Source organism: Balaenoptera borealis (assembly GCF_965194805.1).
Source record: "Balaenoptera borealis genome assembly, chromosome: 12".
NCBI lineage: Eukaryota > Metazoa > Chordata > Mammalia > Artiodactyla > Balaenopteridae > Balaenoptera > Balaenoptera borealis.
The window spans coordinates 14134982-14162047 of NC_138869.1; the positions used below are offsets into that span (position 1 = coordinate 14134982).

Consider the following 27066-nt stretch of genomic DNA (forward strand, 5'->3'; position numbering starts at 1 on the left):
GTGCCCTGAAATCAGATATTGTAAATTCTAACTTCAAATCTTTTTTTATCATTCCCTAAGATAATTTGCAATGACATGCATTTTAAGAAATAAACAAACAGAAAAGCCACAGAATAGAATATAAATTTATGGTAATGAATACACACACACATACCTTATTAAAGTTTCTCTTTAAATACAAGGATCAAAGAGTTATCCATTACCTTAAAACAATACTATTCTCACTAGCTAGTGCTCTGGTTTGAATTAATCTGAAAATCACCTTGAATCATTGCCTTAATTTCTCCTTAAATATATAATCTGAGTCAACAAATATCAAGTGCCCTTCTAAAATCAGGATTCAATTAAGTTTAAATCATTTTAGAATAACTCAACAAAGGCACCTACCTACCCTGCTTCCAATTAGTAAAATAGCTTAATTCAGAGATAGATCACCTCATCTCAATGGATGAGTATGAAAATAAACTGCTCTGAGTCTTGTCTCCCTTTCTTTCTTCATGCTCCACTAGGATGCAACAAGAAATACATTTTCATTTTTCCAGTCATTAAAAAAGAATGAGTGTAGTAGAAAATGAAATTTAGCATATTTGGGTTGAGCTCAATTTAACGCGGCTGACCTTTTCTGTTCATTTTGATATGTTTCTTGTTTCTAAACAAACACAAACTTTATTTTGATAAAATATCTTAATGATCCCTCATTCATAAACATCAGGTCTTAAGCAAAAGAACTGTAGAGGTGCCACCTTCACAGATATTCTATGCCTTTCAAAGTACAAACATGAAGTCTTAATTAACTTTAATTAAAAATATAAAAATCAACACATAGGTGTTTATAAGTTAAGCTGAATGACAAAGACTCATTGTGGCTAAATTTTGGTTTCACTGTAGACTAGCCCAGCTTGGTAAGGCATACTTATTTGCATATATAGTACATGGGACCTTTTATGTTTTTTCTCTAGCATCTAGGTCTCCCTCTCAAAGCTTCTCAATATTCAAACTATCTTCATTAAGTGTCCAGTATATAGCATATATTGCATGAGACATTGAGGCAAAAACAAAATAATTTTGTGTAATTATGTTTTGGTTGGAAAATAGTTACATGAAAAAGGAGCACGTGAATTAACTTAGAAAGTATAAGATAATTGAGCCAATAAACTCACGTAAAATTTCAGAGTACAGAAAGTCGCAGAGTCAGAAAAACCCCAAGATGAGATCCAAAACCCATGTACACCAGTTCCACAAAATCAGAAGAGTTGTGTAGTAGACTGGCAAAATAAATGGTTAATAATTGGGGGAAGATATTTGGACCTTAAATTGGGGGGCCTAATAGACCACTTCGTAGAATTTAGACTCGGTCCTTAAATAACACAAAAAATAAGCCAAAGTTCTCAGAAAGGGGGACTCAAATTACTTAAGTCACATGTCAGTCACTGAGACTAATCTGGCTCAATTCTTAAGCTTTAAAACTATTTTCAGGACACCCCAAACACATCAAGCTAAACTTTTAAGATGCTAAATACTATGCTTTATACTTAATTTCTTATGCTGTATCTGGTTTTACTGGCATTTAAAAGACAATGGATTAGAGAAGAAAACTTATCGCAGCTTATAAATTAATGCATTCATTAACCATATCTTTTGAACCTGTACCATTCTTTACATTGACATTTTAATAGCAACCAAGTCTGAATGGTAATCAATCTGTTGCAGAACCTCGGCCCCAAGGACAAGAAAAGAATACTGCTCAAATAAACCTCAAAACGTAGTTGTTAACAAGAAAAGATTGGAGGAAGATCTTCAAGATGGCGGAAGAGTAAAACGTGGAGATCACCTTCCTCCCCACAAATACATCAAAAATACATCTACATGTGGAACAACTCCTAAAGAACACCTACTGAACGCTGGCAGAAGACCTCAGACTTCCCAAAAGGCAAGAAACTCCCCATGTACCTGGCAGTGTGGCTGACAGGGTCTTGGTGCTCCGGCCGGGTGTCAGGCCTGAGCCTCTGAGGTGGGAGAGCCAACTTCAGGACACTGGACCACCAGAGACCTGCTGGGCCCACAGAATATCAATCAGCAAGACCTCTCCCAGAGATGTCTGTCTCAACACAAACACCCAGATCCAATCAACGACCAGCAAACTCCAGTGCTGGACACCCCATGCCAAACAACTAGGAAGACAGGAACACAACCCCACCCATTAGCAGAGAGGCTGCCTAAAATCATACTAAGTTCACAGAAACCCCAACATGCACCACCAGACGTGGTCCTGCCCAACAGAAAGACAAGATCCAGGTTCATCCACCAGAATATAGGTACCAGTCCCCTCCACTAGGAAGCCTACACAACCCACTGAACCAACCTTACCCACTGGGGGCAGATGCCAAAAACAATGGGAACTATGAACCTGCAGCCTGCAAAGAGGAGACTACAAAAACAGTAAGTTAAGCAAAATGAGAAGACAGAGAAATACAGAGCAGATGAAGGAGCAAGGTAAAAACCCACCAGATCAAACAAATGAAGAGGAAATAGGCAGTCCACCTGAAAAAGAATTCAGAAAAATGACAATAAAGATGATCCAAATCTTCGAAATAGAATGGAGAAAATACAAGAAACATTTAACAAGGACCTAGAAGAACTCAAGAGCAAAGAAACAATGATGAAGAACACAATAAAATTCTCTAGATGGAATCAATAGCAGAATAACTGAGGCAGAAGAATGGATAAGTGACCTGAAAGATAAAAAGGTGGAAATAACTACCACAGAGCAAAATAAAGAAAAAAGAAAGAGAAGAATTGAGGACAGTCTCAGAGACCTCTGGGACATTAAACGCACCAACATTCGATTTATAGGGGTCTCAGAAGAAGAAGAGAAAAAGAAAGGGACTGAGGAAATATTTGAAGATATTATAATTGAAAACTTCCCTAACATGGCAAAGGAAGTAGTCAATCAAGACCAGGAAGCACAGAGAGGCCAATACAGGATAAACCCAAGAGAGACACACCAAGACATATATTAATCAAACTATCAAAAATTAAATACAAAGAAAAAATATTAAAAGCAGCAACAGAAAAGCAACAGATAACATACAATGGAATCCCCATAAGGTTAACAGCTGATCTTTCAGCAAAAACTCTGCAAGCCAGAAGAGGGTCGCAGGACATATTTAAAGGGATGAAAGGGAAAAACCTACAACCAAGATTACTCTACCAAGCAAGGATCTCATTCAGATTCGTCAGAGAAATTAAAACCTCTACAGACAAGCAAAAGCTAAGAGAATTCAGCATCACCAAACCAGCTTTACAACAAATGCTAAAGGAACTTCTCTAGGCAGGAAACACAAGAGAAGGAAAAGACCTACAATAACAAACGCAAAACAATTAAGAATATGGTAATAGGAAAATACATATCGATAACTACCTTAAATGTAAATGGATTAAATGCTCCAACCAAAAGACACAGACTGGCAGAATGCATACAAAAACAAGACCCATATATATGCTGTCTACAAGAGACCCACTTCAGACACATACTAGGGACACATACAGACTGAAAGCAAGGGGATGGAAAAAGATATTCCATGCAAATGGAAATCAAAAGAAAGCTGGAGTAGCAACTCTCAGATCAGACAAAATAGACTTTAAGATAAAGACTATTAAAAGAGACAAAGAAGGACAATACATAATGATCAAGGGATCAATCCAAGAAGAAGATATAACAATTGCAAATATTTATGCACCAAACACAGGAGCACCTCAATACATAAGGCAAAAGCTAACAGCCATAAAAGGGGAAATCAACAGTAACCCAATAATAGTAGGGGACTTTAACACCCCACTGTCACCAATGGACAGATCATCCAAAATGAAAATAAATAAGGAAACACAAGCTTTAAATGACACATTAAACAAGATGGACTTCACTGATATTTACAGTACATTCCATCCATAAAGAACAGAATACACTTTCTTCTCAAGTGCTCATGGAACATTCTCCAGGATATATCTTATCTTGGGGCACAAACCAAGCCTTGGTAAGTTTAAGAAAATTCAAATCGTATCAAGTATCTTTTCCAACCACAATGCTATGAGAGTAGATATCAATTACAGGCAAAAAACTGTAAAAAATACAAAGACATGGAGGCTAAACAATATGCTACTAAATAACCAAGATATCACTGAAGAAATCAAAAAGGAAATCAAAAAATACCTAGAAACAAATGACAATGAAAACACGACAACCCAAAACCTATGGAATGCAGCAAAGGAGTTCTAAGAGGGAAGTTTACAGCAATACAATCTTACCTCAAGAAACAAGAAACATCTCAAATAAACAACCTAACCTTGCACCTAAGGCAATTAGAGAAAGAAGAACAAAAAAACCCCAAAGTTACCAGAAGAAAAGAAATCATAAAGATCAGATCAGGAATAAATGAAAAAGAAATGAAAGAAACAATAGCAAAGATCAATATAACTAAAAGCTGGTTCTTTGAGAAGATAAACAAAATTGATAAACCATTAGCCAGACTCATCAAGAAAAAAAGGGAGAAGACTCAGATCAACAGAATTAGAAATGAAAAAGAAGTAACAACTGACACTTCAGAAATACAAAGGATCATAAGAGATTACTATAAGCAACTATACGCCAATAAAATGGGAAACCTATAAGAAGTGCACAAATTCTTAGAAAAGCACAACCATCTGAGACTGAACCAGGAAGAAATAGAAAATATAAAAAGGGGCTTTCCTGCTGGCATAGTGGTTAAGAATCCTCCTGCCAATGCAGGGGACACAGGTTTGAGCCCTGCACCAGGAAGTTCTAACATGTCACAGAGCAACTAAGCCTGTGAGCCAAAACTACTGATCCTGTGCTCTAGAGCCTGCGTGCCACAACTACTGAAGCCCATGCACCTAGAGCCCGTGCTCCACAACAAGAAGAGCCACCGCAATGAGAAGCCCGTGAACCACAACGAAGAGTAACCGCTGCAAGCTTCAAGTAGAGAAAGCCCGCACGCAGCAACGAAGACCCAACGCAGCCAAAATAAATAAATAAATAAATAAAATAATTTTTTTAAAAAAGTCAAGTTTACTGAGATACAATATATAGAGAGTAAAATTTACCTTTAAAAAAAAGAAAATATAAACAGACCAATCACAAGCACTGAAATTGAAACTGTGATTAAAAATCTTTCAACAAACAAAAGCCTTGGACCAGATGGCTTCACAGGCGAATTCTATCAAACATTTAGAGAAGAGGTAACATCTATCCTTCTCAAACTCATCCGAAGTATAGCAGAGGGAGGAACACTCCCAATCTCATTCTACGAGACCACAATCACCCTGATACCAAAACCAGACAGAGATGTTACAAAGAAAGAAAACTACAGGCCAATATCACTGATGAACATAGAAGCAAAAATCCTCAACAAATACTAGCAAACAGAATCCAGCAGCATATTAAAAGGATCATACACCATGATCAAGTGGGGTTTATCCCAAGGATGCAAGGATTCTTCAATAAACGCAAATCAATGAATGTGATACACCATATTAACAAACTGAAGGAGAAAAACCATCTGATCATCTCAATAGATGCAGGAAAGGCTTTTGACAAAATTCAACACCCATTTATGATAAAAACTCTCCAGAAAGTAGGCATAGAGGGAACTTACCTCAACATAATAAAGGCCGTATATGACAAACCCACAGCCAACATCATTCTCAATGGTGAAAAACTGAAACCATTTCCACTAAGATCAGGAACAAGACAAGGTTGCTCACTCTCACCACTATTATTCAACATAGTTTTGGAAGTTTTAGCCACAGCAATCAGAGAAGAAAAAGAAATAAAAGGAATACAAATTGGAAAAGAAGAAGTAAAACTGTCACTGTTTGCAGATGACATGATACAATACACAGAGAATCCTAAAGATGCTACCAGAAAGCTACTAGAGGTAATCAATGAATTTGGTAAAGTAGCAGGATACAAAATCAATGCACAGAAATCTCTTGCATTCCTATACACTAATGATGAAAATTCTGAAAGAGAAATTAAGGAAACACTCCCATTTACCATTGCAACAAAAAGAATAAACTACCTAGGAATAAACTTACCTAAGGAGATAAAAGACCTGTATGCAGAAAACTTTAAGACACTGATGAAAGAAATTAAAGATGATACAAATAGATGGAGAGATATATCATATTCTTGGATCAGAAGAATCAACATTGTGAAAATGACTATACTACTCAAAGCAATCTACAGATTCAATGCAAACCCTATCAAACAACAAGTGGCATTTTTCACAGAAGTAGAACAAAAAATTTCACAATTTGTATGGAAACACAAAAGACCCCGAATAGCCAAAGCAATCTTGAGAAAGAAAAATGGAGCTGGAGGAATCAGGCTCCCTGACTTCAGACTATACTACAAAGCTATAGTAATCAAGACAGTATGGTACTGGCACAGAAACAGAAATTTAGATAAATGGAACAGGATAGAAAGCCCAGAGATAAACCCACGCACAAATGGTCACCTTATCCTTGATAAAGGAGGCAAGAATATACATTGGAGAAAAGACAGCCTCTTTAATAAGTGGTGCTGGGAAAACTGGACAGCTACATGTAAAAGAATGAAATTAGAACACTCCCTAACACCATACACAAAAATAAACTCAAAATGGATTAAAGACCTAAATGTAAGGCCAGACACTATCAAACTCTTAGAGGAAAACATAGGCAGAACACTCCATGACATAAATCACTGCAAGATCCTTTTTGGCCCACCTCCCAGAGAAATGGAAATAAAAACAAAAACAAATGGGACCTAATGAAACCTAAAAGCTTTTGCATAGCCAAGGAAACCATAAACATGTTGAAAAGACAACCCTCAGCATGGGAGAAAATACTTGCAAACGAAGCAACTGACAAAGGATTAATCTCCAAAATATACAAGCAGCTCATGCAGCTCAATATCAAAAAAGCAAACAACCCTATCCAAAAATGGGTGGAAGACCTAAATAGACATTTCTCCAAAGAAGATATACAGATTGCCAACAAACATGTGAAAGAATGCTCAACATCACTAATCATTAGAGAAATGCAAATCAAAACCACAAGGAGATATCACATCACACTGGTCAAAATGGCCATCATCAAAAAAATTTACAAACAATAAATGCTGGAGAGGGTGTGGAGAAATGGGAACCCTCTTGCACTCTTGGTGGGAATGTAAACTGATACAGCCTCTATGGAGAACAGTACGGAAGTTCCTTAAAAAAACTAAAAATAGAACTACCATATGACCCAGCAATCCCACTACTGGGCATATACCCTGAGAAAACCATAATTCAAAGTCATGTACCACAATGTTCACTGCAGCACTATTTACAATAGCCAGGACATGGAAGCAACCTAAGTGTCCATCAACAGATGAGTGGATAAAGAAGATGTGGCACATATATACAATGGAATATTACTCAGTCATAAAAAAGAAACAAAATTGAGTTATTTGTAGTGAGGTGGATGGACCAAGAGTCTGCCAGACAGAGTGAAGTAAGTAAGAAACAGAAAAACAAATACATTGTGCTAACACATATGTCTGGAATCTAAAAAAACAAAAACAAAAACAAAAAAAAACTGGTTCTGAAGAACCTAGGGGCAGGACAGGAATAAAGACGCAGATGTAGAGAATGGACTTGAGCACATGGGGAGAGGGAAGAGTAAGCTGGGATGAAGTGAGAGAGTGGCATGGACATATATACACTACCAAATGTAAAACAGATAGCTAGTGGGAAGCAGCTGCATGGCACAGGGAGATCAGCTCAGTGCTTTGTGACCACCTAGAGGGGTGGCATAGGGAGGGTGGGAGGGAGACACAAGAGGGAGGGGATATGGGGATATATGTATATGTATAGCTGATTAAGTTTGTTATACAGCAGGAACTAACACAACAATGTAAAGCAATTATATTCCAATAAAGATGTTAAAAAAATTAATCCTTTGCATGTCTAATAAGTGCCATGTATTTTGCTAGAATGGGGATAAAATAATGAGAAAAAAGGCATACAAAAGCAGTTAACTAACAAACAGCACAATAAAACAAATCATTCCTGTCTTCAATGACTTGTATCCTAAAAGATAATTAATAATCTTAAGAATTAAATAACTAAGCATATAAATACATGATTACTATGAATGCTGTGAATAAGAAATAAATCACGCATTTCAGGAATTGACATAATCAGGGAATCTTTCCTGGGAATGTGATGCTTAAGGGGAGAAATTAAGAACAAGAAATAATTAAGTGAAGGAGAAGAGCAAAGTCTTCTCCTTGACCAAACTCTAGGGTAGACTCTTCTGAGCCTCACCAGGACCTGACCTTGAGTATATCCTTAAGACCCCAGTTTTAGAAAGAATTGTGCTAAGTTAGTTTAGCCAAAATCCCCCACCTTGACATCTAGTCAAACTCCTCATCCTTCACCATCCTCTAGGCCGTGTCTGATTACCCTAACCTGCTTTCAGCAAGAATTCTGTTACGTTGGTTTAGCCAGAATTCATCCTTACTCCAAATGCTTCACTTTAATAACGTTCCATCATCTGATCCCCACCGTGCTTCTGGTTTTTAAATCCCCACTTGTCCATTCTGTATTCAGTATTGAGCCAAGTTCTACACTGAGTCTCTTTTCCCCTATTGCAATAGTTCCTAATAAAAGCTGTTTTTACTTCTTTAATTACCGTCAGACTCTCTTTTTTCTTTAACAATGTACATAGGTCCTGAGAAGGGAGGGGTCATTGTATCACATTGAAAAACCGTCCCTATATTTTTGTAATAACACAAATATGTTTAATGTGATTGACAGGAATCTGCACACTATTTCTTCAGGTTACATGGGGCCCTTCCACTGTTTCTGTAAATAAAGTTTTCTTGGAACACAGTCACACCCATCTATTTACATATTTTCTGTGGCTGCTTCACCTACTAAAAAGGCAGCTGGGTAGTTGTGACAGAGACTGTATATCCCACAAAGTCTAAAGTATTGGGTTGGCCAAAAAGTTTGCTTGGTTAATGGATACGTTGTTCAATAAAGTTCTTCGTGAAAATGAAAAATGTGTCTTTTATTTTTACTTAAAACCAAACAAACTTTTTGGCCAACCCAACAATTACCATGTGGCCTTTGCCAAACCCTGTTATAGACTCCTAATCGGGTATACAGTACAAAACACTGGTTTTATGTGATTGCCAAATTTTGCAAAACCTTGCCTATTTTGGGACAAATTTCATCAAGGAATTTGTGACTAATTTTAAGACTTGCTTTCTAGAGTATTACAATTTTCTTGAAGGTTACCGGAAGCCTTTGCTCAATCAAAACTGTAAGCAGAGTTCCAAAATATAAATCAGAATGAAATCTAATTGTCTTATTTAAAGCAAAGCAATGGGTCTCAGATCTCTCTGCCTAAATATTGGGCCAATCATCCTGGGCAAAACAAATGCTTCAGAAAATACTTCTCTAGACTGAAGAGGGTATCCTACATTTCCAAAGGAGCCATAGTCATTTACTTTCCTGGAAAACTTTAAAAAAATTTTCCCAGGCAAAAAAGTTGAATTAATAATATGATCACCTATATACTCTACAAATAAATTCAGGGCAACATTTTGCCATATTTGCTTTATCTAGATAATGTGTATGTGTGTTTACAAACTTTTCTTTTGCAGAATTAATTCTACATAAACTGTGGCATCCTGACCCTTCGTCCCTAAGTTCTTTAGGATTGCTCTCTTAAGACATTCTTTTACATAACAAAAATAGCATTATCACATCACAAAAATAATTAGCAACAATTTCCCCTAATATCTAATACATAGTCCACATTCAATTTTCTCTCATTTGAATTACAACAACTCTCAAACTCATGCATTCAATTTCTTTATGTCCCTTTGGTCTTTATTATTCCATGACAGGTACCCATTTGCCTTTTTTTTTTTTTTTTTGGTTTTTGTTTTATTTCATTACATTGATTTTCTGTACAGACCAAGACAGTTATTTTGAAGAATATTCTACATCTGGAATTGTCTCATTGTGTGTGTGTTCATTCTTTTTTGTATTTCCTGGAAGTTTAATTGATTAAAACACATTGAATAAATAAAATCTCATGAGACCACAGTAATACTTCTAGGAAAAAAACAAAGAGGGAGAAACACAAAAAGAAAACAAACACTCTTCAGTCTCACTGGAGTGATTATTACAACCATTTTTTACTCTGAAAATTTCTAATCAAAGGGAAATAAGCATTCAACCTGCTTTTAGAAGGAGCTGTATTTTATCCCAAGCAGATGAGAAAAAGTGCTTCTTCAGAGGAAATTCCAATCAATAAATACAGAAACAAAGAGAGAATTAGAAAATCACCATGCTACAACACCTGGGGAATCATTAATTGAGGAAAGGACAACCAAGAGAAGCTAAAACTATTAGATGAAAGACTGTTGCAGAGCCAGTCATTAGCCTAATACCAAAAAGATCTCCCACCCACTTCTAGGGTACTTATTCATCACAAAGGGAAAACTACAGCTTTAGATACAAAAATCTGTTGGCATCACTTTAAATTATATGATCAAACCTATCACCACTAAAATGAGGCAACCTGATTTTATGTCCTTTTGATATGACACGATGTAAAATATACAGGATCACCTATGAAAGGTTCTTGCCAAAAATTTTTCTTTTTACCTGAATGCAGTTAAGTCTTTAGACTTAACTACCAATTCTTCTAATTAGGTGCTTAATGAAATAATCTCATAATAACAACTTGATAAAAATAGGTTTTTTAGGTTGTAGGTATTCTGCTAGTGGGTGGGAATATCGCAGCTGACCTGGGAATTAACCTGCACACTGCAGAGGAAAGGACAGTGGACTGTGTGTAAGGAGCCTCACTTCCATGCTCAGACCATTTTTAACTCCAAAACCTCAGTGACCTTGGCTACCACAGTTTCTTCTCAGGGCCTGTTTTTCCAGTGACAAAATAAGTTTGAGTAACATACTTCTCATGTTACGCACCAAAGTTCTATGAATTTTTAAGTCACAGGAAATAGTCTTGCACATGCAGTTTAGCACAGTGATTAAGAGGAGGGACTTGAGATCCCTCCCTCTGGGCTGTGAAATCCCAGCTCCACCACTGCCACATCCTTTCTAAGCTGCAGCCATTGACCCATAAAATGGAGATACTGCAATTACATTACCTACTTCATAGGGATGTTGTGAGGATTTATTTGGTTAATGCATCTAAAATGCTTAGAAAAATAACTACTGTACTGTAAGCATCACATATATATTATTACATTATTATTGTTTATCTAACTTTATTTGGAATCATTACCACATTTTACTTGAAATGAGGTCTGAATTAAGACCATGCTGGTGGCAATTACATTGTAAAGTTACAAATTTTGTTGTGGTCAATGTGTTTGTCTTAATAGGCATTTGACACATTAGTGAAAATAATGTGCCAGGCTCTAGGCTGATTTGAAATCTGAAAGCCATTTACAACCCCTTTCTCCCTTTTATTCGTCTATTATAGAGTCTGTAGCAAGAGATGGCTAAGTGACATCTTGCTATAAGAAGTTAGTGGAAATCAACTGGTAGAGCATCTAACAAAGCTTCTGAACAGGAGAGACTCAGCTGGCATGACTGCTTTTGTCCCTTACAATTTGCCATTCTTTCTGTCTGAAACAGACACAGTATCTGGAAGCAGCCATGTTGAGAATGTGAAGTCAAAAGCTACAGTCTTTAGGATGGCAAAGGAGACAGATATAAGAGCTGGGTCCCCAGTGGTACCACTGAACACCTACGGCAGTCAGCCTGCTAGACTTCTTGTTATATGAGGAAAGTAAGTCCTTGTGTGTTTAAACTGCAATTTATCTGATTTTGCATTGCTTGTTACCAAGGACAATCCCAACTGATATACTTACTCTATTCATGTTGTAAAAACAATAAGAGGGAGGCAAGATTATTACTATCTGTTAGACATGTGTAGTAAATACATTCTTTAGAAGCCTTGTTTTGAAAAGAGCCTTGTTTTGTTAAGATTGAGTTTCTTTTAAACTTTCATCGAAGCTTAAAACTTTATTTTGCTGAGGTTAGGAGACTATTATCTTGCATTATTATCTTGCATTCTAATTTGTACTCAACAGAAACTATACCAGGAGCAAACTGAGATGGGCTAATACAAATGACTGATCTTCTTACAAGAAAGGTCTATTGAATTAATGGAGTATTTGTGGGAAGATAAGAATTTTAATGTGGCTGATGGATTGTGAAGACTTTAAGAACTGTCTAGAAGATAATCCCCACCCTGATAAAAGTAATCCGGCAATTTAACAAAAGGAAACGTCAACAGTGTGATAGATAATAAAAGTATCTGTCATCGGGTCCTGGAATATGGAGTCCACTCTCTGGTATGCTTTGGGTAGCAGGTCTATCTCTTACTGTTAAATTAATATGTCAGCCCTCTTCATTTTCCTTATGCTGCCAAGTAAATATAATAAAACATGTTAGTTGAAACTCATTTTTGAATAAAATTCAAAGCGATTCTCACTACAGAAGATGCCAAAAGGAATGCAAGGCACCTTCTGTTGCTTGAAGCCTTTGGGGGGGGAGCTTACTGAGTTTCAAGGAAATAGCCTTATAGCTGAAAATCTTCCTCTACTTCTTTTCCTTAAAGTTTCTGTCCTCAATATTTTACTCTAAACCATAGATTTAAATATAGGTACAGAAATCCTTCCCCCGGTCAATTCACTTCAAGACCTATAAATAACAGAATCACCATCTAAGTATATTTGCGAAGCTCTTTTGATGTTAACTTTTCAGCAGTGTCCTAAGTCTATACACCATAAGGTTTAGAAGGAATTATTTCAATTGTAGAGCATCCCAGAAACCTCAGAAAAGCCATTGAGCTATTTGCCTTCCTGAACACAAGAGTCACAATTAAGATAGCTTTTTCATCGTAAGAAGGTGTTTTGTCAACTTTCCACAAACAACCAAAATAGAATTTTTATATTCAGCTACACACTTTCATGTTATATGGTATTCAGAATACATAAAAAGAAGAGAGAACATCCCAAATTTAAAGGCAACTGGATTTACTGATTAATTCCACCTGAAGGTATTTCAAATGTTAAGCAGGAGCAATTTTGAAAATTTGTTTTTACCCATGGAAGTATGCAGACACATGTATTCCTCACACCAGCACAGCAAGGTAAATGCAAGTGTTCAAGCTGCCTACCCTCCTTTCCATCATCTTTCTTTCTCTACACCACAGTGACACTGAGATACAACATTTGGAATGATCAAATAAACTCCCTTTCTCTATAATCTACCCTTTTGATCCTGAGGAATATGTTTGCTCACATTGGAAACTTGGCACATTTGAGCTCTCCCAAGGACTGTCCCAAATGCACACCCAGACATGCATGTAAGCCTGGGTCCTGATTGAAAACCATGATAATCAAGGACCAGCACGGACTCTGAGTGCAGCAAATACACCACCTCGCTATATCAGCTTGTTAACTAAGCAAATTAAGTCCCTGCCCTCCAGAAGCTCACATTCTAGTGGAGGATAAAGATGTCAAAGTAAACAAATAAATGACTTAAGTTTAAACAGTTCTAGCTCCTATAAGAAAAGTTAAGAACACTAATGAGGGTAGAATGTTACGTCAAAAAGTAAGGTCTAGAGGAAGGAAAAATTACTTTTATTATCCTTCTAGGTTCTCTGGCTGGGGCCCTGTGAATTGGACTGACAAGACAGATTAACAAGAGAAGAGCATATAAATGTATTTAATATAAGTTTTATAAAACATGGGAGCCTTAAAAAGGAAATGAAGACTTGAAGAAATGTTTAAACCTGAGCATTTTTTTACTCAGGTTTGATGAAAGTTTGATACTAGGTTTGACTTTCCATGGAAAGTAATGGAAAACATGATAGGAAAAATAGGTATGACCTAAAGGTAGTAAACTCAGGGATACTTAGCACAGCCTGCTTGCTCAGATTCCTCTTGGGAATCACTCCATCTTTGGAGGTAAGAACGCTCCTTTCCTCTGGGAACAGGAAAGTTCTCACCTGAGGGTCTACTGACCTGCTTCAGGGGAGAAGGATGAGGTCAGACAGTCTTCACACAACCTGTTTCTCAAATTCCTTCATTTTAAAAGATTCAACATGCCAAAGTGCCTACTGGCACTATTTGGGGGTAGTGTGTTCTGAATCCTATCAAAGTCTATTTTTGAGAGGGCCACAATTGAGCGGGTATTTAAATTGTGCATGTTGGGAAGGTAGATTATTCTGGCAGATGTAGTAGTTAGTTCAAAGGCTCCAAGGTGAGAATGCTGTGATGGGATTTTAGGAACAGAACAAGGTCATTGCAGCTGGACCATAGCTAGCAAGAAACAGTATGGTAGAGAACAGGCAGGGCTGGCGTCCACCAGACCCTGCAGGCTATGAAGAGGTGGGTGATTACTAGAGTGTCTCACACACAGGAGAAATGAGAACTTATATGTGTACTGGAGAAAACCTCTCCCTGCTGCATAGGGATGCTGTATCGGGACTAACTTACAGGGCTATCTATGCTGAAGATCTGTGTGTGAAAAGGACTGTACCCAATGTTTGGTATAGAGCAGGAATCCAATAAATATTAGCTCATTGCTATCTCTTTCCGTTACAATGATGTAAGTCCACAATGTATCCCAAAACAATACAGAGGCGAGTGACTGCACTTTTCGAGTCTATTTAACTTTAAACTGCTTTGCCTTACCACAAAAGTGACACACACTCATTTATAGAATTCATAAAACTATGAAGAACTATCATAAAGAGGAAAACCTGCAATCGTAACTCTTTCTCCCACAGACAACTGCTAATAGTAGTTTTTTTCTTCTAGATTTTTTCTATGCAATCATATCCATGTAATTGACCTCACCTTATGTGCACACTCTTGTATGCCGTTACATTTTTCTCTATTAATTAAACCAGTTAAGAGTTTCTTAGAGCTCACAAAATCTCCTTCCAGAAGCAAGGTGCCAGACAAAATCAATAAGATTGCCTCTGCACATTTGTTTAACTCTCTAACATGTCACAAATTGAATGTGCGTGTATTCTCAGTTAAGCCTCAGTTCAGCTAGAAATTTTATACCACTTTAACAGATGGGTAAACTGAGACTTCAGTGGCTAATGGGAGAAGCTACATTTCAAATGATTAGGAAAGTTCAATCTAAAGCCTAGCTCTTTTTGTTTCTGGCCCATCAAAGGTCCCACTAAACCCTCCTATCATCTCCTTCCTCCGTTCATCCTTAAATCCTTTCTGCTCCATGCACTTTAGGCCACATTTGTAGCTTATTAGAAATATGGACTCTCAGTTCTCATACCAGATCTACTGATGCAGAACCTACATTTTAACAATATCTCTAGATGATTCCTTTAAATATTGTCATTGTCATTTGAGGAGTGTGAAGTAATACACCTTCAATTCTTTGTAGAAAGAGGCTAGAAGGACCAAAATAATTACATGATGACCACTCTTAGTCTTATTCTACAAGCTGAACACAAGAACTTAATGGTTTCATACAGAGGACAGGAAAAACAGTAATTCTGAGCGAAAATAGTTCTATCAGCCGTGTATTTATTGTCTTCTAAAATGCAGCATAAAAATGAATCACTTAGCAGAAAACCATTAGCTAAAGGGGTCAGCAAAACTTACATTTTAAAAATAATTTTCACCTGCAGACAGACTAATTCATGTGAAAATGACATGCGTGAATATCAGTCAAAAACTGATTTGAGAAAATTAACAAAGATGAAAGTCAAACTTAGCGTCATTTAGTCTGTCTAGAAGAGTCAAAGGAGAATGAAAGCCAGTAAGTGCTGCAATTTTGAGAGAAATTACACATTTAATTCATAATCTCTACATTTATTTTGAAACTGTTTCAGTGAGTTATGTTAAAAGGCACCAAAACGTATAGATGGTTCTTTTGTTTAATATAAAGACAGAGTTAGCACTCATCAAGTCTCCATGTTGAGTTGCTGAACAGAGGTATGTGATGCATACCTGACCCTCACATAGTTTCATAGCTTTTATCATGAGTGACTGAATGGGCTTCATAATAGACATATGGAGAATTAAAAAGACAGAACTCCAGCCAACAACTCCCACTACCTTGGTTGGCTATGATTTTACTCCAAGCTTTCACCTGGCCATATGCTTGGCCACCACCTCACTCCTTCTAAACTTCTAAGGTTAGTCATAAACCCGTTCTTCAACTTCCCTTTTCATTTGAATGAGGAAGTTATTCCATTCCTTACAACAGAAAGCAATACTAATTAACTCCAGTCAGCAAAGCAATTTATTGTTAGGAAAAGGTGGAACCAGGCTCTGAAAGAGTAGAACCCTGACTGCACTGGCCTTCCAGGAAGCAGAAACAAATAGATGGTCTTTTTGAGGATACAGCCCGCCTGCTGAATGCCTCCATCCCTGTTCCATCCTTGTGGATTTCTGGGAGAGAGGACCTGGTTATCCTAGTTGTTGTCTCCCGCCCAACGCCCTCAGCAAAGTCAAGGCTGCTTGACTGAGGGTTAGACGTCTATCCCACTTTTAACGGGGACGAGAGCTTCCAAGCTGGGAGGGGAGGGGAGGGGAGGGGAGGGAGAAGACAGGCGTTTACTTCCTCTGTGACCCAAGCCCCCCCACCATTTCCTCAGAACCTTTCCTCACAGGCACACGAGGCTCAGATTACCAATAAAAGAAACTTTCAGACTTAAGGTCAAGAAAAATAGCACGTAGTGTCAGGTCTCCTTGCCTTTGCTCACATGGTTCACTCCGCCTGGAAAGCCCTCAGTGCCGGCTCGGTGAATTCCACTCCTGCGTCCGAACCTAGTTCAGATGCCACCTCCTCTGAAATGATTTTCCCAGCCTCTCCAGGACGAACTCCCAGTCCTCCTCCTGAGTTTTCCAGCGCATCCTTCCTCCACGTGTGGATCGCTCGCTCCGTGTTACACTCAGTTGTGCAAGTGCCCGTCTCCTAGGCGGGACGGTGAGCGCACTGGTTACACTCGGCTTCGTGACCTTGTACAGCTCCAGATCATCCCCTCTGACCGACCAGCACTACTGCCACAAATGTGCTCTGAATACAAAACTTTGAGGGTCAGGTTGAAATCAATTCCGCGGCCCAAGATGGAGCCGCTCCTGCTCGGGGCTACGTCAGCAAACGGAGCTGCCGAGTTCTTTTAAATGCTCCGCTTGACCAGAAATGCAGCGTATCCAGTCTGCCAACCCCCAAAGCCAAGCCAACTCTGGGCTTTATTCTTCCTTCCTTATTTCTGGAGCTTTCTAAAACACACCTGAGAGCGACACCAGCCTCTCAGACCGCTCTGGCGCCTCCACTTCTGAGGCGCTAGAAAACTGGCGCTGGCTCAAAATCCCGCGAGAAGAGCGCTGCGCTGCTCGTGAAATGCCGTCCCTCCCCAGTCCACGCGTGGTCTTCCCTTGAATAAAGGACTTCAGACTCATTACTAAATTGTTTTGCTGTCCTCATTTGGCAGTAGTAAACTGGTAAGTTCATTCCAGACGTTCTCTGATTCTAGCCTGTGAGAATACTATGTATAATTACAAAATCAGCACAAGTTTAAAAACAGAGTGATGAACCAGAGACCATTTTGAGCCTTAGTTTGAACTACTTTAACACTTCTGCATGATTAATATCGTGATGGTCCTTAAACAAGGAAAGAAAAATAACATGTATCAGGAACTCAAAAGTCTGTAGGCTAGATTTTACAAAAAAGAAACTCAAATATTCTTCTTACCTCCTACAAACTTAGTATCTGATATGAATGATAATAATATACAGAGACAATATACAAAGGAAGAATAATGGAGACATAATAATAAAGAAAAAAATGTAAATTACCCATATGTCCAGGAAATAATATGTGAATATCTAAGAAAGGAGTACTGAAAACTTTAGTTGAAAAGAGAGGAATTTATATCCAATAACTTAATGCAAACAGCCACTTTCCTACCTGCTTAAGGTAAATTGTAAAGTGTCCAGTTCTTCAAAATTCTTAGAAATATGACTGCCCACTTATTTGATATTTAAATTTCTTCACTCTTTAATATGTTATTTAATTTTTACTTGGCCTGTTTTGTCTCCCCAATGAGATTTAAAACTCCGTGAAGATAAGCACCATCTCTTTTCCTTCTGTGGTATTCTGTGATATTCTGAAAATCTGAACATTCTAAATGAATATAAAGCACACAGGGTTATCATTACCTTATTTCCTCAAAATGTTACCAATATGAATAATATTATCTATACTTGATTTTTAACATCACCTCCAAGTAACATGAACTGCACTAAAAATCCTGTGTTTGTAGTATACGCATTTGAAATTATCCCCAAGGCAGGCTACCAAAATAGTAATAATAATAACAATAATAACAACAACAATATTATAAAAAAGCAGTATAGAAAACAGGAAAGCCAATAGGACTATCGAAAAGGAATTCCAAGTCTATATTTGTAGCTTATTTGAATTTAATAGCAGATTAGACTTTGAGTGGTTATTGTGTGTTTCAGCAATTCTGCTGATAAACATTAAGAGGGAAAAAGCAGTTTTCTTCAGATAAACATAGATCTTTGACACTAACTACTTTCTTACTTGCACATACATGGTTTAAATTAACTGAAAATGCTCTTACTCTACTTAGTCCCTTAACTTAAACAGAGGTATGAATCACTTTCGCAGGAACTCACACTGAGTACCTGCTTTGAGGTGGCCAGTAACTCAATTAGTTTTTGAGTTTTATTTCATTTCAGTGACACAGTAATTGAACTACGATAAGTCCCTCTGACTGTGGAAAATAATTCTGAGTTTAGTATTAGCACAATTTTTAAAAATTAAATAAATCAAATATAAATAAATAGAGATGTGCAAATTAATTTAATTCTAGAGAAGGCTGTAAATTTTTATGTTCAAAGCAAACATACAAAGTTGAGTCCATTCTATATTGCCTGAATCTAAACACATCATAGGAGGAAAATTTTTTTCTCTGACCATTTATATATTAGCTAGCCCATTTATTGAGTACCTGTTAGATGACCAACACCATACTAAACGTGAGCCCAGAGCAGGGTGGATTGTAGAGGAAATGAAATGTCAGTTTCCTGAATTTTAGCTTATCTACAAAACAGAAGATAAAAATAGAAAAAAAATTATACTAATGAAAACATTTACAGAGCTTATAACAAATCCTTTTTGAGAGTTTTAACAAAGCCTGGTAAATTAGTTTTTAGTATTGCTCTTTACTAAATGTATTCACATCTTTCCATTTGAAACTCATAACAGCAGGTGTGGATCATTACTTCCATTCAGCTTGGCTGCTTGGACATGGGGACCATGCAGTGCACATGACCCTAGGCTCAAAACAGCCCCGGGCTTGGTTTAATGCTCTGATGTTGCTGTCTTGAAATTCAGAATAATATTTGAACCAAAGGGCTCCACATCTTCATTTTGCATTTGGTCCAGCAAATTAGGTAGCTGATCCAGCTTGCATTTGACAAACAAGAAAAGACACCCGGAGGAGAGGAGTCATCGTCAAAAGAATGGAAACAATTAATGGAATTGTCTAAAGAAGAAAAAAATGGTATTTCATTGAGTCTTTAATAGGACAATGGGAATAGATGTGATTTGGGTGACAAAGGGGAGGGAAATGGATGATTTCCAGGTAGATAAATATATATTACATGGCCTCTGTTAGGATGCTCATATTGTAGTAGGAAACTAGGGTCCACCCAGACTCAGGTTTATCTGTGCCTGACAAAATGCTGACAAAAATCTCTTGTGAGAATTTTAAAAGAAAAGCTGAGAATTGGAATTAACTAGATTGCACCATGAATAAGAGACCTACGGCCAACCTGATGTCGTGTGCCTACTGCAAAAACCAACCTCCCTTTTTTATAAAATTTTTATTTCATATTGGAGTATAGTTGATTAACAATGTTGTATTAGTTTCAGGTGTACAGCAAAGTGATTCAGTTATTACTCAACTGTTAAAAAGAATGAAATAATGCCATTTGCAGCAACATGGATGGACCTGGAGATTATCATACTAAGTTAAGTAAGTCAGACAGGGAAAGACAAATATCATATGATATCGCTTATATGTGGAATTTTTTTAAAAGGGATACGAATGAGCCTATTTACAAAACGGAAACAGACTTACAGGCTTAGAGAACTAACTTATGGTTATGGGGTGGGGGGGGAAGGGTAGTGGGAAGGGACAGATTGGGAGTTTGGGATTGACATGTACACACTGCTATATTTAAAATAGATAACCAACAAGGACCTACTGTATAGCACAGGGAACTCTGCTCCATACTCTCTAATAACCTAAATGGGAAAAGAATTTACAAAAGAATAGATACATGTATATGTATAAGCAACCTCCCTTTGATCAATGGGCCTAGGCTGTCTTCTTGGTTGGAGGCCATTGACTCTGTGCTGCTTCTGACACTGTGGAAACCCAGATGCTCTGCGCCTCTGAAAGGACTTTATACAATGCTAGTTTTGCTCCCTGTGCCCCTGAAGTGTGACCTTCCAGAGTATTCCAGGGTCTCCTTCCACTCTCATTCCTCACTGCATCCTCCTAACCATTTGTTTTTTGAGGCCACATAGACTTTGGGTTTGAAATGCTTCAGATTAAGGGCTGGTAAACTATGCTCTGAGGGCCAAATCTAGTCGAGGGTCTGTTTTTGTAAAACTCTCAAAGTAAGAATGGTTTTCACATTTTTAAAGTGTTGTAAACAAAACAAAACAAAATAAACAACAGAGAATATGCAACAGAGGGAGTATCATTAATATATGTGGCCTGCAAAGTCTAAAATATTTACTACCTAGACTTTTACAGAAAAAGCATGCGAATCTCTGGTCTAGATAGAGTCAACCATTTTCAAAGAAACATGTTACACTCTTCAGTCTTTTCCTGACCAAGGACAATTATTAGGGTATCTTAGATTTTTCACAGCTAGACTCACTATTCACAAGGCATAGTAGGGCCTTAAGAACTCTGTCAAGGTGATTGTTTTGATCTTGGAGAGTCTGAATTACATTAGCCTCACCTCAGAGCAAGACTTGATTCAGACCTCATTCCTTTCTGATCTTGACTGAACCTTGGCTGCCTCTGGTTGGATCTCACTCAGTCAGACTCAGCAGTAAGCGGTAGCCTGCTTGTAATCTCTTAACTTTCATCCTGTCCTCTCCCTTTTCCCTTTCTCCTGCTCCGAAAGAATAGTCTGCTCATGACAACCAAAAATAAGTACATTTTCTCATCATTTACCTCTTTCGTAGGCCTCTTCCTACTGGCTGTGGGCCCATATCGTATTGAAAGCCTTATGAGAAATGCCATCAGTGGAATTCTATGGCCTACACCCCAGATTCTAAGCCAGCCCCTGTGACTACCTGCAGACCTCCGTGCTGGCAGAGGCACTTCCTTTCTGCACTCACCTGCATAATGGCAGGTACTTTCCCAGGAACAGACAGAGCTCATCGAGTTCAGAATCCTGGCCATCACCAAACCTTCCCTGGCTGCTTCTGTCTCTAACAGATGGGTACCCAGCCATGGGCTGTTCTATGTCAGCAGCCAAACCATCTTGGCCTGCCTCAACATGTTGGTGTAGAATATTGGAGAACTGACCGACTGCACTGCAGCTGAAGAAGGCTGGCTGGAAACATGCCTGTTTTCATCATTGAAGAGATTTTCACTTCACAGCAAAGAGATATTTTTGGATGATTTACTTCAATAAAAAGCTGCATTTGTTTTTTCCTGTCCTAGTATGTCTTAAGGCATGGATGGGAAAAACAAAAAAGTGGAGCGGGGGCGGGGGGGCATAAGTGAAGTTCAGATATGGATAAATAACATAGTTGTAAATAGTCCAGAAAGGAAATATGAACTATTAAGCATGATGCTCTTATTATATTCTAGTCCTGTGAAACTTGAAACTTGACTGAACCAAATGTTCTTTCTTTTTCTTTCTTCTCCTTTCCTGACATTTATGTTTTTGTGCAAGAATAATTTGCTGAGAGATGTACTTGTACTAGTTCTTCCTTTCTTTTTCCATTCCTTCATTGCAAGCTAGAAGGCAGGCCCTTAGTCACAGATGTTTACAGAGTGGAAAACAGAAGCCACTTAAAGTTAAAATCTCTTTTCCTGTCTTTCATAAAAACTTTAAAGCAATTATGCTAGTGAGTGTCTCCAAGGGCAGGAAGAGGAAATATAAAGAGATTTTCTTAAGGCTAAAAAAAAAATGGAGCTTGTAGAAATAAGAAAACAAGCCAAAGAAAATGGGTTCCTTAAGTCTCAGTATCAGTATCTCAGGGAGTTAGTTGACAAGATCTGAAAGGAGATGGTTTTCTGGAGTTTATAAGAAGGTTGGAGCTCAGGCACAGGAACTTTTGGTTTTCCCATAATTGCCTTTTCCCCAAGCAGAGCACCAAAGCAGAAAAGTTATGACTAGAGATACCAAGGAGACTGGTACAATGGGCATCTCACTGATACCATGGATGGATGACCAATGACCAATGGTCCTATGGATGTGCCCAATGTCACGATGCTAAAGAGTCTCTGGGACTTTTGCACAATCCTGAGCAAGTCAACCTCAACGATACTTACTATTATGTTTCCCATCATTGGAATCAGAATGATTTTTAATTTTAAAAACATGGATAAATTGGGCTTTCTTGAACATCTGAGTTTATGGACTAAGATTTGAATTGGGCACATCTTTCTGCTTATACACGATCACAATACAGGTCTTGAAACAATGGGGGATCCTGTGGCCTTTGTCATGAACAAGGTCAGTAGCCCTTGCTCACAGAACATCCCTTCATGTTTTCATTATCATTGAACTTTATTGTCAGTGATGGTTTATCAAGAAAGCTGCAGTTTGGAGCCTGGCCCCTGGAAGAGCCCCTCCTACTAATTTCACAGGGTGGTTGCTCTATGCAGCAGAATCTTCTTCTAAATGAAATGTATGTTGGGTAGAAAAGGGAAATGGTCCCATATGAATTGATGTTGCAGAATATTCAGAGAGAACGCCCCCTTTTTCATACACACTGATGTCAGAGGATTTCACTCCCTCTAACCTTGTTATAAAACTTTTACATCCTTGGCTAGCTGGTGCTTCTAGCTCACCTAAGTTTGCAATTAGTCCAAGTGCCGAATATAAAAACATGAAGCTTCGGCTGGAGGATTCCTTCTGAGGTCACCCTGCCTCCCTCCCTGCCTCCAGGCAGATTAGGACCTAAACCAAGCAATTCACAAAAGTACGGTCTGTTTTTAAACAGCTCAAGAATCAGCATTATGTAACTTCACTTTGGTAACACAGTTTAATGTTTACCAAGCTGTCCCTATATCCAGCCTTCACATAATCTAAAATAGTAAGAAGGAGAAGGAGAAGAAGGAGAATGGTAAAATAAATAAACCAAAAGAAAATGTGCTCTAACTTAAGCTCAGGGTTTTTTCTTTTTGTTTTTTCCCCTCACTCAAGGAGACAGCTTATATTAAAAGTGCCCATCACTCCATTTTAAGCTACTCTTTTTTTTGCGGGGTGGGGGGGGGCGTCTCCTGGGATTAGTGCTGCTTTGACTCTGTCCATTACAGTAACCACGCCCACCCTCCCTTAGTTGGTTGAGTGCTGCCACTTGGCCTTCACCACCCCATGATCCAATTACTCACAATGCACTTAGATTCCCAGGCCACTCATTCATGCACATATTTATTTATTTTTTCACATTAACCCTAAATTTTCTTTCTAACTCTTATACTGTCTGAAATTATCTTATTTATTTTTCTTCTACTCCCATCTCACTTCACTACCATTGAATGGAAGTATCCAGAACACCAGGGCATTGTCAGATTAGTTTATGACTATCTGTCCTGTTGCTAGATTATCAGTAGGAATATGGCAGGTGTGCATCAAATATTTTTAAATGAGAGAATATATTGCATAAGAAGTTGTTACATTTCTCAAGCATTATTAAGTGTCTACTTTGTACAAAGGACTTTTGGATTACAAAGATGTGTTTAGGTCAGTGGTTACAACCCCAGGCAAAAGTTAAAACATGACTTGGTTTGTTCTAGGAGAGAGATAAATAAGGAGTTCGTGGAAGACAGAATCCTAATGAACTTATCTTAATTCTTATTCTTTTTCTTATAGATATTGCTTTGACACTCAATCCCATTTTTTGCCAATGAATATGGCAGCATAAGCCCTCAATCTCTTAAGGAGCAACAAGGCTTGTCTTTGATTACACAATTACTGGTGAGATTTCTGTGAGGGCTGTCCAGAAAGAAGAGATTCTATCTGGGGCAGATACTATGTCATCTTCCCCTCGTAAAGAAGGGAAAGTATAGCTAGTTGGTCAAACCTCCAGGAAATCCAGAGTCTCAGGAATGCCCCATGGTGTTACTTCAGAACAATTCATAACACCTGATGTGTACATATTTCATATATCAGACAATCCACAACTTGGCCAATAAAACGACGGTTGTGAGCTCCATCCAGAACTTATTTAGCTTTAAAAAGAACTAGTTTAGCTTTAAAAATAATCCAGAGATTATTTAGAACTCAAATTCCAGGAATCACTGCCAACACTTTCCAAAACTAATATATATATTATTTTCTCACAGCTCTGCACTGAATAAGCATTGACAACAATAGCAAGTTAAAAGGGGTTAACTTTTTATGCAAACTGTTACTGTGATATGTCTCTTGGTTGTTAATGACAGTAACCCTAGTGAAAACTCATGCCAATTTTAAGGAAATGTTAAACACTCTTCCCAAGGTCTATGAATGATACATCCTGAAACATGGAAACTGTCAAGTTGCTCTTTGAGGATTCCAGTCACAAAGAGGCTGGTATTATAGTCAGCACAGTATTTCCACCAGAGGGATAAATCAGTGATACAAAGTGAGTGTGCATGCATCCGCCTAGAAAAGCAGAGCAACAGTGAAGGAAGCTAATCATTTTTAATCTTCCTCTTACAGGAGATTTTACATTCAATTCTTATCCCATTAAATTATTTTCCTAAAGTGAGACCATAAAGTAGACTTCTGATTCTTGCATTTCGAGTGTGCCATTTAATTCATTACTTCTCTGAACATGAACAAACAACAAAATAAAGAGATACTGATATTCTAACCCTGTATGCTGCAAACAGTCAGGAGAATAAACGTCTTGCATGACATTACAAGGAGTACAAAAAAATATACTTCTATTTCTTCCACACTTTATATCAATAGCCACTGCTTATCAGTTACGTGATATAGTTATATGGACTTTCTGATAGCTTCTCTCTTTTGTTATATGAATTCACAATTCAGATGCATTTAAGGGTCACTGTGTATCCCATCCATCTTTTTAATCAACTGTTTCTCATGGTCCAAAGTTAAAAAGGGGTGGGGGGTGTTTAAAAAGTACCTTTTTGGAAAATACATTTTTATCTATTGATTTTTTCTCCCTGTGTTGGTGAGGGAAACTCATCCAAACATTTGATTTATTTATGAGTTTTTTCAAATGGTGTGCCATGTAATATTTAGTTAAGGCTTTTGATTCATTTTAATCATTTTTGATCCTTTTTTCCTAAAATGTTATTTTGTTGGCCAACTCTTCATTGAAACTTTCCTCTCCCTTGCCCTCTGCCTCATAAACATCTGGACTCTTTAGGCCTCCTGGGCACTCTTCTTAGGACTCCTGCTGAATTTGAGATCATTCCCTAATTCTCCCTTAGTGCTCACATTCAAACTGAGTGTATAAGCATCATCTGTGACCCTCACCCCGGAAACTCAAATTCAGGGGGCTTGAGTAAGAACCTAGGAATCGTATTTATACAGGTTCTATGTAAGATAAAGACACATGGCCAAGAGTGGGAACCACTGTTTTTTTGTTTTTGTGGGGTTTTTTTGCAATCTTAGGTGTTATCACAGGCTTTTTGTTTGTTTGTTTTTACAAATGGCTTCTTCAGTTTAGATTCCCAAATTCAGGTCTTCAAGCCTCATCCCTAATCTAAGTTCCAGCCTTCATTTTCAAAAGTGTACTGGACTCATTCATGGGACTACACTCCTAACCCTTCAAAAGAATATATTGGGTGTGTATCATACACCAGGTACTGTGCTACCCACTTTACATACATCATCTCATTTAATCACTGTAACAACCCCCCAAGGTAGTGGTTGTTAGTTGCATTTTCCAGATCAGAAAACTCTAACTCAAAGACGTTCCAGGACACACCCTACATTATACAATATTAAAGGAGCCAGCTGACTGGACGGCTCAGTTTTTTTCCTTTCCATTAAACACCACTTTAGACACAAACATAAATTTGATTCTGAATTTTCCCTTCTTCAAATTGCTTCCTTTTTCTGAATTCTATTTTTCTGTGCCTATTCCTACAATTTTTCTAAGTGTATACCACTAACATTATTATGAGCTAAGAATTATGCTATCTCATGTCATCCTTCCAACAATATTATGAGCTAAATACTATTTTTACAGATGAGAAAATTCAACTCAGAGAGCTTGTGCATTACCTCCAGTGGCAGAGCTGAGATCTGCCTGAACTCTCAGCTCTCTTTCTCAACCAAAATGCTACACTCAATAGAAACTAAGGACACTGCTGGCCATCAGGGGTGATAATGAGCAACAGTCAAGGGTGCCTGACCTGACTCTGAAGGCAAAATGTTAAAAAGCCGCCACAGTTTCATAAGATTGAATCAGTCCACATTTGGGAGGAAAACATGCCACACCGTGGAATTCAAACACAGCACCAAACTCACTCAGTTTATTAGAGCCCATGTGTGTATGGCGGCTGGAGACGAGAAAATGAGCTCCAGAAATTTTTCAGGATGAATAATTCTTATTGTAATTGAATAAATAGTGATGTAATCACTGTAATATTTTCCAAATAGAATTGTCAGGAATGATACACCATAAATATTTTGATCACAGCAGAACTAATGATGACAACTGAAT

General features: G+C 37.9%; 1 protein-coding gene across 1 annotated transcript in view; it reads right to left on the reverse strand.

The window, feature by feature from the left end:
* Positions 1-25058, reverse strand: part of GRM7 (glutamate metabotropic receptor 7) — a 1142612-nt gene extending 1117554 nt beyond the window's left edge. Inside the window, exon 1 of the transcript XR_014232667.1 lies at positions 16839-25058. The gene's annotated coding sequence lies outside the window, so the exon portion shown is untranslated. The remainder of the gene's footprint in view (positions 1-16838) is intronic.
* Positions 25059-27066: the final 2008 nt, after the last annotated feature.